The sequence below is a fragment of the Moschus berezovskii genome, chromosome 15, assembly GCF_049115385.1.
Source record: "Moschus berezovskii isolate FMDL1 chromosome 15, NW_MosBer_1.0, whole genome shotgun sequence".
In the NCBI taxonomy this organism is placed as follows: Eukaryota; Metazoa; Chordata; class Mammalia; order Artiodactyla; family Moschidae; genus Moschus; species Moschus berezovskii.
This window is the reverse complement of record NC_142474.1, coordinates 2,119,377-2,132,051: the sequence shown is the minus strand read 5'-3', so window position 1 is coordinate 2,132,051 and position 12,675 is coordinate 2,119,377. Positions and strand designations below refer to the sequence as shown.

General features: G+C 49.0%; 1 protein-coding gene across 5 annotated transcripts in view; it reads right to left on the bottom strand.

The window, feature by feature from the left end:
* Positions 1–12,351, bottom strand: part of BCAS1 (brain enriched myelin associated protein 1) — a 104,708-nt gene extending 92,357 nt beyond the window's left edge. For 2 of the 5 annotated variants that reach the window (XM_055393869.2, XM_088843615.1), the window contains exon 1: positions 11,976–12,350. The gene's annotated coding sequence lies outside the window, so the exon portion shown is untranslated. Of the gene's footprint in view, positions 1–11,975 lie in introns of all 5 variants that reach the window. The other 3 variants (XM_055393876.2, XM_055393852.2, XM_055393863.2) reach the window with 3 other exon arrangements.
* Positions 12,352–12,675: the final 324 nt, after the last annotated feature.

The following is a 12,675-nucleotide window of genomic DNA, read 5'->3' as shown; positions in this document are numbered from 1 at the left end:
AAGAGAAACGGGAGTCTCACTTCTGCCTATAAAACTAAGATGCAGAGACCCGCCCGGCCACTGTGGGTGTATTCTCACAAGCCCAGGGAGACCAATTGCTCATGTCTGTTTTGAGGGATAAGGGAAGATTTGGGGCTCATGAATTCAACAGAATTAAAGTCAAATGCAGGAGCTTCACTGGTGGACCAGTGGTTAAAACTCCACATTTGAGCTGCAGGGAGCACAGGTTCCGTCCCTGGTCGGGGAACTAAGATCCCACAAGCTGTGTGGTGTGGCCAAAAAAAAATAAGTCTAATAAAGAGTTTGGTTGTTTAGTCACTAAGTCATGTCCGACTCTTGTGACCTCATGGGCTGTAGCCCACCAGCCTCCTCTATCCACGGGATTCTCCAGGCAAGAATATTGGAGTGGGTTGCCATTTCCTTCTCCAGAATAAAGAGTTTGGGAACCTAAAAATGAGTGGATATATGTGTCTGTATAACTGCTTCACTTTGCTGTACAGCAGGAGGTAGCACAACATTGTAAACTATACGCCCACAAATTTTCTCAACATCTCATGTCTTTGTTTTTGGCTGCGCTGGCTCTCTGCCGCTGCACGGGCTTTTCTCTAGCCGTGGCTTCTCCCTGCAGCGGCTTCTCGTGTGGCAAAGCGTGGGCTCTGGGGCACGCAGGCTGCGGGGCTGTGGCTCATGGGCTCGGCACCTTCAGCTCCCTGTCTCTGGGGCCCAGGCTCAGTTTCTCTGGAGCGTGTGGGATCCGCCTGGACCAGGGATGGAACTTGTGTTTCCGGCATTGGCAGGGGGGTTCTTTACCACTGAGCCACTAGGGAAGACCCCTAAAAATTCTTTAAAATGCAGTCCCAGTTTTAAACTGTGTTTCATTTCTGGGGGATATTATCATCATGAAAAGCATATTCCATGTAGATACAATTATCTTTCTTCTCAGCCAGTCAACAGCTATTAGATCAAGGAGATTTTAGAATGGGGACAGTTAAAATGATACTTATAATTTTTAATATTCTCTGATCCTCACACTAAATTAAATCCTCTGTTAAAACCTCTTGTAGCACAGGCGTGTTTTCATAGCACTGCGTGTGACATATGTATCTGTCATATATCATAGATACCTATGTTTCTATATATCTACTTGGCTATATTTTCACTCATTTACTGATTCACCAAATATGCGCAGAGCACCAGCTTTGCACCATACGCTGAAGCAGACACCAGGGTTGCAGCTGTGAATTAAACAGGTGAGCCCCTTTGACTTCATGGACTTGAAATCTGCTGGGCGGACAGACAGTAACAAACAGTAAGTCCACACATCAGGCCGCGTCTGGGAGCTCACAGCGGCACGCGCAGTGGTGGCGGGCAAGACCAGGAACAGGACAGCCTGGGCCTGACCGCGCTGCCTGCCCCTCGCCGCTGTGTGTCCTTGGGTGAGTTAATTAGCCTCTGTGTGCCTCACAGGGCTGCCACAAGCACACACTGAGTTAATGCTTGTAAGGTGCTTAGAACAATGCATGGCTCTTCATGAGCAGCATAGAAGTGTTTGTTAATCCAAACACATAGGGTTCAGTGCTATGAACAAAAAGGTAATAGGGAATGTATCTACTATTATATATGAACATTAAGGGGACACAGAAGAGGGCACGAAGCGGCAACGCTGGACAGGATGGTGCTGGAATGGAGTACAACTGGTCCAGGCTTAACTCTGAGGGCGATACAGGACATTTAACTTTACCTCCCTTCCCCCTTTAGCTGTCAGCACCGTGAGGGCAGGGACTGTCTCTCCTTACCCAGCGTTATATCGCAGCACTGCGTCTGCGCTGATCAGGTGTTAAATTATGACTTCTTAGTTGGGTGGAGGGAATAATTATCAGCAACACTCCCTCAGCCCGCAGCACTGAACCAGGCCCTAACCCGCGTTATCCCCAAACCCCTCAGGAGCCTCGTGACAGCACTAACAGCAACAGCTCACAGCTGCTCACAGGTCCTCAGCTCCAAGCGCCGTCCCCAAGGGCGCGCCCTGCGCCGTCTCGCGTGGCCCCCACGCCCGCATGAAACGGTGTCACCGGCATGTCGCTCTAGCCAAGAGGAAGCTGAGTCACAAGGAAGTAAAGTCACCTTCCAAAGGTCAGCTGGTGAAAGACGGCAGAGGGAGATTCCTGCACGCTGCCTGTGCGCCAACCTCTGGAATGTTCCCCGCAGAATTCCCTTCCTGTGGAAAGGGGGGACTCGAGTCTCCCGAACGTGCCCAGGACGCACATCCAGAGAAAGGCCACGTGAGGTCTTGACCCAGAGTATGTCTGCTTCCAGAGGGAGGGCTCCTTCAGTCCCTCTACACTGCCTGACTAGTGAAAAGCTGCTTTTCCACACACAAGTGATTCCAATGTAGCCCTTCTCCAAAGACCTGGCTGCTGACTCATCACCCTCCTAGCTTTTGGAATAACAGCCAGGGACTTTAATTCCTGGCCAAATGCAGCCAATGCATCTCCAAGGATTTCCATGGGAGGAGACTTGAGTAATCAGAAATTTGGGAGGCCACAAAAGGGCTTTCTTAGGGGAACCTGGTAGATATCAGAATTGGGATTTTATATATTAACAACAGGTCATTACAACAGGTAATAAAGCTGGACAGTGCTAAAACATACAGGACCCCAGTTATGTTGCAATATTTTCTATTTATAAAATCTAAGATATCCATACTCCCAGTAGGCCATCGCTTCATCTATAAATGGGATACTACAAAAATAATATTGAATATTCAAAGCCAGGGTCAGCAAATGACAGCTGGGGAACAAATCTAGTCCACCGCCTGTTTTAGGCTGTCTGTGTGCTAAGAATGGATTTTACACTTATAAAGGGTTGGGGAAAAAAATCAGAAGAATCATAGACTGTGACACATGAGAATTGTATGAAATTCAAATTGTGGTGTCCATAAATAAAACTCTACTGGAAGACAGCCATGCCCATTCTTTCATCGATAGTCTACCTACAGCTGCTTTCACGTACTGAGGCAGGGTTGAGGAGCTTCAACAGAGACCACATGGCCTGCAAAGCCTAAGATACTCACCGTCTGGCCTTTTCTAGAAAGTGTATAGGTTTTGCTCAACATCAGCCTTGGTAACATATACTCATTTTGCAAATAATGAGATTGAAGCAGCCGAGAGATTAAGTGTTGCCCAAATTAAGACTGACCAGGAACTGAAACCACTGTGTATAAAAATAATGACAACTCTAACAGCCATAGTAATGATGAGACAGTAATAATAGGGGCTTCTCTGGTGGCTCAGTGGTAAAGAACCCGCCTGCTGGTGCAGGAGACATGGATCTGGTCCCTGGTCCAGGAAGATCCCACGTGCCTTGGAGCAGCTAAGCCCATGAGCCACAGCTGCTGCAGCGCGAGCTTTAGAGCCGGGGAGCAACAACTCCGGGGCCCACGAGCTGCAGCCACTGGAGCCCTCACCCCGAGAGCCATGCGCGGCAACACGAGGAGCCACCGCAGTGAGAAGTGCCTGCGCCGCATTGAGAGAGCAGGCCCCTCCGGGCAACCTGAGAAAAGCTTCGCACAGTAACAGAGACACCCGGCACAGCTTCAATAAATAACGTTATTTTTGAATGTAGTAATATTAATAAGAATAATGTTGTTGTTTAGTTGCTAAGGCATGTGTTAGTCGCCCAGTCATGTCTGACTCTTTGTGACCCCATGGACTATAGCCCACCAGACTCCTCTGTCCATGGGATTCTCCAGGCAAGGACACTGGAGTGGGTTGCCAAGCCCTTCTCCAAGGGATCTTCCCAACCCAGGGATCGAACCTGTGTCTTCTGCTTTGGCAGGCGGATCCTTTACTGCTGAGCCACCAGGGACGCCCCGATATAATAATAACAACAAATTTGGTGAGTGCTCATCACCTGCTGGGAAAGTGTCCTGAGAGCTCCACGTGCCGTAAATGAATTTACTCCCTACAGCAAACCCACAAGGCAGAGGCATCATCATTCCAATTTTACAGATGAGAAAACTGAAATTCGTAGGTTAAATGCCTCAACCAAGGCCACTTGCAAAAATGTATACACAGTAGATGATGTCTCCATCTAAATCTAGCTTTTTACAAAACTAAAAATAATTTACCAATGGACTTGCAAACTTTCAAAGCTCCCATTATTCAGTTTACATTTAATCCAGTTTGGGAGGTAACTTCAATTAAGATGTTTGAGGTTGTGAAAAAGCTTTGCCCTGAGAGGTGTCGTGTGTGCAAACAGGAGAGAAACTTTGAACCCGCAAGACTTTGGGCTCCGTAACCCGACCGTTGCAGGTTTTAAGGCGCCTCTCAGGCAGTATCGAGGCCAAATGGCTTGAAAGAAAGAAAATCCATTTGCATGTCTTTTGCAGGGACAACTTGGACTCAGATAACATTGGTTTCCGCCAGCAGTTACAACATATGTGTTGTGAAATTGCTTCAGCCTTTCAGATTTTGCAAGGGGCCAGATTTCCATGAGACGAAAACAAACGGTTACTGCCACCTATCGGTCAACATCAGAATTTGCCGAAACAAACGTACTCGGCCTGCAGCGCACGTGTGCTCAGTCCTGTCGGACTCTGCGACCCCATGGACCGCAGCCCACCAGTAAGGTCAAAATGTCTGGGGACATCAAAGGAAATGCTTTTACGTTTAGCAATTAAACCTCTGTTAAAGGTTCGCAAGAGCATGCCAAGTCCTTTTGTGCCCCAAAGATGCTGCTGTTTTTAGTCACTCAGTTGTGTCCGATTCTTTGCGACCCCATGGTCTGTAGCCCACCAGGCCCCTCTGTCCATGGGATTCTCCAGGCAAGATACTGGAGTGGGTTGCCATGCCCTCCTCCAGGGGATCTTCCTGATCCAGGGATTGAACCTGTGTCTTCCACACTGCAGGCAGATTCTTTACCATCTGAGCCACCAGGGACTATAGCCCACCAGCCCGCCCCAAAGATGGTACAACTAATGGGTGGTAATGTTGACCACACCTGACTGGGGATGTGCCAGCGCTGAGACCTCTAGGTAGAGAGCAGTGCTGTCAAATAAGGGTGTGGGCTCTGGGGACTAAACACCGAGGTGCAAGTCCCCACCCAGCCACCTACTGAATGAGTGACACCGCGAAAGTCACCGAGCCTCATGGGGCCTCAGCTTCCTCTTCTGTAAAATGGGCATAATAAGGGCTCACACTCAGGAGGTTGCTGTGAGAGGTCAAGGCACTAATACATAGCAGGTGCCCCAAACAGGGTGTGGCACACGGTGAAGGTGTGCCTGAAGGTGTTCTTCGTGATTAGAAGGGTCACCAGGGCCATCACTGATGCTTTCAGAGTTGTCTGATACAAGCAACTGAAGAACGCGGCAGCTCTTCTGATCTCCGCGATCATCTCACACAGTCGGGCCGGGATCCTGGATCTGTGATGGAGAGCAACACCCAGGATGTCCTGGGATGAGGACATTCTGGGGAGGCAGACCCTCCCTGTTACAGCCAGGGAAGTCCTAGGCAAGCCAGGATGAGTTGATCACCCTGAAAGCCGTGTCAGGGACTCTGTGTGGCCGGAACCCTTTTTATCCCCTTTTAGCAGATGGCAAAACTGAGGCTGCAGGTGGTCCAGACTGGACCATTCCTGTCTGTGATGAAGCTTCCTCCAGTCTCCAACAGAGAAGAAGAATAAATCAGATGATGAGTTTTCTCCATCAAGAAAAACATATTCTTTGAAAGAGCTTGGTTTTTATTTTGGAAAAAAAGAAAATTGAAGGTGGTATCAAAACGCCCTTTCATGACCTGATGGTGTGCATAGTTTTGTTCTTATGAATGTTCTTCTTTAATCTGACATTAAACACAAGTCTCCATATGGCAGAGAGGTTTGGTTTTGAAATTAGACTCGAGGGCCTAGCATTTGGAGAGTGTGGGCTAGGTCATTGACTGGGGGTCGTTCAGATGAGGAAGTCTCCTAACTTTTCCATTCCCCAGCTCTGTTATTGAGGCCAGTCTTCACACTGTTACATATGCCAACCCCCATGGGAGATTTCAGTCCCCGCGTCCAGGCCCAGCCAGACCCATCCCAACAGAACCCCTGGCCGGGGCCCGGGCATCAGAATATTTTCAGGATCTCCAGGTGACTTCCAGGATGGCGAGGGCTGAGAGGTGCCATCCTAGACATTTTGGGCCAGGGACTCCCCCAGATGCTGGCTCCCCTGGTACATAGAACCAGGATCCGGATTCTTAGAGAGAGGAAGGGGCTTGGCTTTCACCGTCCACAAATCACAGCCAGCTCAGGGAGTCTGAAAATGTTTGCAACCCTTTCAAAGCACTTCTTTTTTTTTAAAACTGTCCATGTGGCATGCAGGATTTCCGTTTCCTGACCAAAGATCAAACCCAGGCCATGGTAGCGATGGTGACAAATCCTAACCACTAGGCCAGCAGGGAACTCCTGAAGTGGGTATCCTTATTGTCCCCAGTTCACATGAGTCCAGAGAGCCTGAATTCCTTGCCTAAGATCACGCTATGAGCTGAATGATGTCCCGCTCCAAATTCACCTGTCGAAAACTTAACCCAACATGACTTATTTAGAGACAGATTAGAGGATGTTTTAAGAGTGGGGCTCTACAGCTCCTGCAGCTCAATTCCAGAAAAATAAATGACCCAATCAAAAAATGGGCCAAAGAACTAAACAGACATTTCTCCAAAGAAGACATACATATGGCTAACAAACACATGAAAAAATGCTCAACATCCCTCATAATCAGAGAAATGCAAATCAAAACCACAATGAGATACCATTTCACACCAGTCAGAATGGCTGCTATCCAAAAGTCCACATGCAATAAATGCTGGAGAGGGTGTGGAGAGAAGGGAACCCTCTTACACTGTTGGTGGGAATGCAAACTAGTACAGCCACTATGGAAAACAGTGTGGAGATTCCTCAGAAAACTGGAAATAGAACTGCCATATGATCCAGCAATTGCACTCCTGGGCATACACACCGAGGAAACCAGAATTGAAAGAAACACATGTACCCCAATGTTCATCGCAGCACAGTTTATAATAGCCAGGACATGGAAGCAACCTAGATGTCCATCTGCAGATGAATGGATAAGAAAGCTTTGGTACATATACACAATGGAGTATTTCTCAGCCATCAAAAAGAGTGCATTTGAATCAGTTCTAATGAGGTAGATGAAACTGAAGCCTATTATACAGAGTGAAGTAAGCCAGAAAGAAAAACACCAATACAGTATAATAACGCATATATATGGAATTTAGAAAGATGATAACGATCACCCTGTATATGAGACAGCAAAAGAGACACAGGTGTATAGAACAGTCTTTGGACTCTGTGGGAGAGGGCAAGGGTGGGATGATTTGGGAGAATGGCACTGAAACATGTATATTATCACATGTGAAATGAATTGCCAGTCCAGATTCGATGCATGAGACAGGAGGCTCGGGGCTGGTGCGCGGGGATGACCCAGAGGGATGGGATGGGGAGGGGGGTTCAAGATGGGGAACACATGTACACCCGGGGTGGATTCATGTCAATGTATGGCAAAACCAACCAATATAATATTTTAAAGTAATTAGCCTTCAATAAAAATAAAATAAAAGATGTTTTTGATATGGAAAAATCAAGAGTGGGGCTCTAATCCTAAGGATTAGCAGCCTTATAAAACACCCAAGAGCTTGCTTTCTCTCTCTACCATGTGCGGAACCCACAAGAGGTCAGAGGTGTGAGGGCTGCAAACAAGGAAAAGAACTTTCACCAAAACCAGAATTAGGATCTTCATCTTGGATTTATTAGCCTCTAGGTTTGCGGGAAAGCAAATATGTGTTGTTCAAGTCACCCGGCCTATGGGTTGTTTGTTTTTTTGTTCCACTGCTTGAGCTGACTGATCCAGCTCATCAGCTAGTAAGAGGGAGCATCAGGGCTTAACCCGTAGCAGCCTGGCTCCGCAGTTCAAGCTCTAAACTCTTTCTTACCCTTACTGTCTCCTCTACCATGTAAGTTATGCTAAATTTTATTAAGTGTTTGCATATAATGTAATACAACACAGACTATGAAATATTTATTGCATATCTGTTTTTGCAATGAGAAATCAAAATCATAACTAGTCGAGGAACATAGCCAGATCTAAAGTGAATAAAAAATTGAAAGTCATCAATAATCTTTGGAAAGATTTAGCCCAAGGGCTTGGCAGCAGTCAGATGAGAAAAATGTTAGTTTTCACTGTTTATTTCTCTGATTAGTGTTGTAATCACTTTAGCCCTGTTTTGACCCACAAGTGAATTGGCCATTCTGGGAAGTTTCCTTTGCCCTTCTCCTTGTTTACTCCAGGGATTGGCGTTCATGTGGCCTCCTTTAATGTAATTAATCAATTAATCTCTTTTAGAGGGTTGATGCTAAAGCTGAAACTCCAATACTTTGGCCACCTCATGCGACGAGTTGACTCACTGGAAAAGACTCTGATGCTGGGAGGGATTGGGGGCGGGAGGAGAAGGGGACGACAGAGAATGAGATGGCTGGATGGCATCACCGACTCTGTGGACATGAGTTTGAGTGAACTCCGGGAGTTGGTGATGGACAGGGAGGCCTGGCATGCTGTGATTCAGGGGGTCGCAAAGAGTTGGACACGACTGAGCGACTGAACTGAACTGAATGACTTTGACATGTAACATTTATAGGTTTAAGGTGCAACATGTGATACCTTTATATATTGTGATACGGTTGCCACTACAGTGACATTTACCATGTGATGCAATTGAACGTCTGTGTTCATTTCCTGTGCCCTCAGTCTCTAGCTCCAGCTCCTTACCAGTTCCTTCCTTAAACACCTTTCCTCTTATCCCTGCCCACCTCTCCCACCACCGACTCTTCATTGAGTTACAAGATACGTCCTCCTTCTCCAAACAGATCAAACACCAAACGTGGTACCAGCTGCCCCAGAGAAAGAGTGTTTCTGTAGCAGCCTTGCTGGCAGTTAAATGACTGTCAGATGGAGGAGGAGGTCCTCAAAGGGTGCAGTGGTGACAGAATTAGTCACTGGGTAAACGGAAACGCCTTTGATCGATGCAGTGGAATGTAGGTAAACTGGGGGCCCTTCTCACCACCCACTGAGGGCGGTGCCAACAGGAGCAGGCTGGCGTGGTCAGCAGAACAAGCCCTCTGCCCCCAGCTCCAAAGATAGCGTCAAGGGGAGTGATGAGAACAGACGTGCCGGGCCCGAGGTCCTGCACCGTGCTGGAGCACGGGCTGCCGTGTGCAGAGAGAGCTGAAAGCCGTTCCTCTCTGCGCCCCCAGCCTTGTGCCCAGAGCCCTGGTGTGTGTGGGTTCAGGGGGAGGGCGTCCTTATCAAAGCGCTGCTGACTGTTTGAGGAGATCTGGGAATTGAGGTCCTGCTATTGGAATGCTTTCTTATGTTTGCAACCCTTTACCCATCGCGGTTCCTAGAAGGCTGGGAGCTCAGTATCTTATCCCGAGTGTTGCCCCGAACATCTTTTGGCTAATAGTGATAGCAGGTAACATTAGCTGCAGCCTTGCCATGAGCTCGGCAGGGTCAGGAGTGGGTGGGGCAGGAGAGGTGTCCAGGTGCAAAATGCAAGGAAGCGACCCCCTCAAGGCTGGGCAGGTTCGGTGGGCACCTCAGAGTGAGTGCCTCCCTGCATTGCCCCTGCAAGGTGCCCAGTGCTGGGCACTTGACTTCCTTGTTTCCGTTTTCTCTTACAGCAGCCTCTTATCCCCATTATGCAGATAAAGAGACTGAGGCTTAATGATGCAAGCCCTTCACCCTGAGAATGTAAACTCCTTGGGGGCAGGTACCCCACTTATCCTGCTTGCACAGAGTGTGCCCTTAAGTTATATCTGCTGATTTAATGGATAAAGGAGAGTAAAATAACCCTGATCAGATAGAAAGTTCTTGTGAGGCAGAGCTAAGGTTGAACCTGGTTCTACAGGACTAAGGCACTCAGACCCTTCAGGCTGCCCAGCTCAGCTCTGGGCAGCAGGAGAAGCTGCTGACACGGGGACTCTCCACGAATGTTTAAGCTGCCAGCGGCTCGGGCGGGCCTGCAGGAGCAGCCCCCGGCCTCCCGGGTCTTTCCAAAACCTCTCTGTGCATCCCCGTCGTCATCCGAAGCCAGCCAGGATGGGCTTACCCAGGCCTGGTTCTCTCCTGAAGCACTTGCCTTTCCCTACAAAGACAGCCCTTCCCAAGTTTCAGAACCCTTTCGGAAAAAACAGCCACCCTGATGTGGGACTCCTTCAGTTGAAATCCATGTTTGCAGGGCCCTCCCTTGGGTTTTATTTAGGGGCAGAGCAAGGATCTATACAGCTTCCCATGTGGCTCATTGGTAAAGAATCTGCTTACCAATGCAGGAGACACAGGGTCAATCCTTGAGTCTGAGAGAGTCCCCTGGAGAAGGAAATGGCAACCCACTCCAGTATTCTTGCCTGGGAAATCCCACGGACAGAGGAGCCTGGCGGTACAGTCCATGGAGTCACAAAGAGTCGGACATGACTCAGTGACGGAGCACACACACACACACACACACACCAGGATCTATACACTCCAGACCTCTAAGGCAGCTCAACTTTAGCAGGGCTGATGAGAATGGGGTCAGATGCCTCCTGGTGCAAAATTTAAGGTGGCGGCAGAAAACTCAGCCATCAAGATAAATAAAATATATATATATATTTCAATATTACATTGTCTTAAAAACCAGAATTAATGCTGGGACTGATTCCTCACAAAATTTGTGGTTACTTGGTTCATTGTGGATGTTTTTGCATTCATTTAAAATTTCAAAAATATTGCTTTAAAATATAATTTACCTCAAAGATGGAGTTTTTTGGTGTCTCTTAAATTCTGCCCCCAAGGAGAGGAACAGAGCCTCACACATCTCACTGAAGTCAGCTCTGATGGGAACCAGTTTCACAATTTTCCTTCCGTGAGATCCAGGAGTCCCTACCCACCCCTCCCCAACCTCATTTTCCTAATATCACATGGAGATGATGACAACAATAAAAATAACAGCTGCTGCTGCTGCTGCTGCTAAGTCACTTCAGTCGTGTCCGACTCTGTGTGACCCCACAGATGGAAGCCCACCAGGCTCCCCTGTCCCTGGGATTCTCCAGGCAAGAACCCTGGAGTTGGTTGCCATTTCCTTCATTGAGCATGTCGGTAGGTGTTCCCTGCCTTGGTCCCTCAGCCCTCGTGGATGTCACTTTGATCTCGAGACTATCAACTTGCCTATTTTACAGAGGAAGACACTAAAGCTCGAAGAGTGAAGTCACCCACCCCAGGGCACCCAGCCGATCAGTGGTGGGCTGAGACTGGACCGGGCATCAGTAGGGCTCCAGACCACTTGCTCTGTTGTCGCCATGGCTGTTCAAGGCAGTGAACGGAGTTTCTGAGGGCAATGCAGGTTTCTGGAGTCTGCTGCTGGGATCTGAATCTTGCAGGTGCCTCCAGGGGAGGTCTTGAATGTTAAATAAGAATTTATGTCAAGAGCCAGATTCACAAAAGTCCCCGGGGGAGTCCTTCCAGTCTCCTTCACCTCCTTAGGCACTGCCCCTAGACACACACTCAAAGCTGGCTCTGCACTGGGGGATTCTAGTTCTGATGGTGGTCCCCCAAGCACACAGCATGCCCCTCCATCTGCTGACTTTCCCCCCAAGGTTTACACTTGAAATGACATGCAACGGGTCCATGCAAACAGGAGTTATTTCTGCTGTCTTGAACTCAACAATGCCCACATTATCGTGGAATCCTCGTGTCCTTTCAGGTAGGGCTATCCTTGGGCCCATTTCACAGACGGTGAAACTGAGACCCCACAGACCCAACGCCACACTCACTGGCAGAGCCAGGGTCAAGCTCAGCCCTTTCTGGCCTCCGGCTTCTACAGTTCACTGCCTGCAAATAACTAAGAACAAACCCTCCGGCCACGCTGAAAAGACCTGGAGGCGGTTACCTGCAAGCCCCCAATGGGAGTGTCTTCTGTCCTCAAGTGTCTCCTGGAGCTGCTTCTGCGTGGAGTGCCGTGTGTCCAGCTGGTGCTGCCCAGTGCCAGGCTGTCAACTGAGCCCGGCTCCTTGCCTTTTGCTTCCTCGTCCGGAGCCTGCTGGCTGAATACACAGAGCACGGCAAACACAAGCCTGGGTGGAGCTCGCCTCTCCCGGACAGCCCTGTAGGAGCAGGTCCTCTTCCTGGATCGGCGGGGGGCCTTGCCTTTCCGGAGAACCCGCGCCCCTGATTGCTCTTGTGCTGACGCCTCCCTGGCCCCACGAGCATCCTGTCCTCACTGGCGGCGTCCACTCAGGCTGACCCGGGCAGCTAGCTCCCTTCCCCAGTGACCACGGGGCCTGGGGAAAGCCGGGAAAACACGTTCTGTGAGGTTTTGCTGTTCTGCCTGCCTTTCACCTACATTCTTTCTGGGACGCCACCGAAGGGGGAGGAAACACCGTCTCACCCGCCCGCAGCCTCCAGTCACATAAACACCACCCCTCAAAGGCCTGTGGGTGCTGGAAAGCCGGTAACCTGAGGGAGGGTCACTGCTCTGGAGACACGGCCTGGCTCTGGAAAGGGCATTGTTCTTTTCTGCAAGCTAGACATTCAAGACAAGCTCAGTGTGTTTCGCTCCAGCAAGGATGTTTACTGCGGCGTCTTAGGGA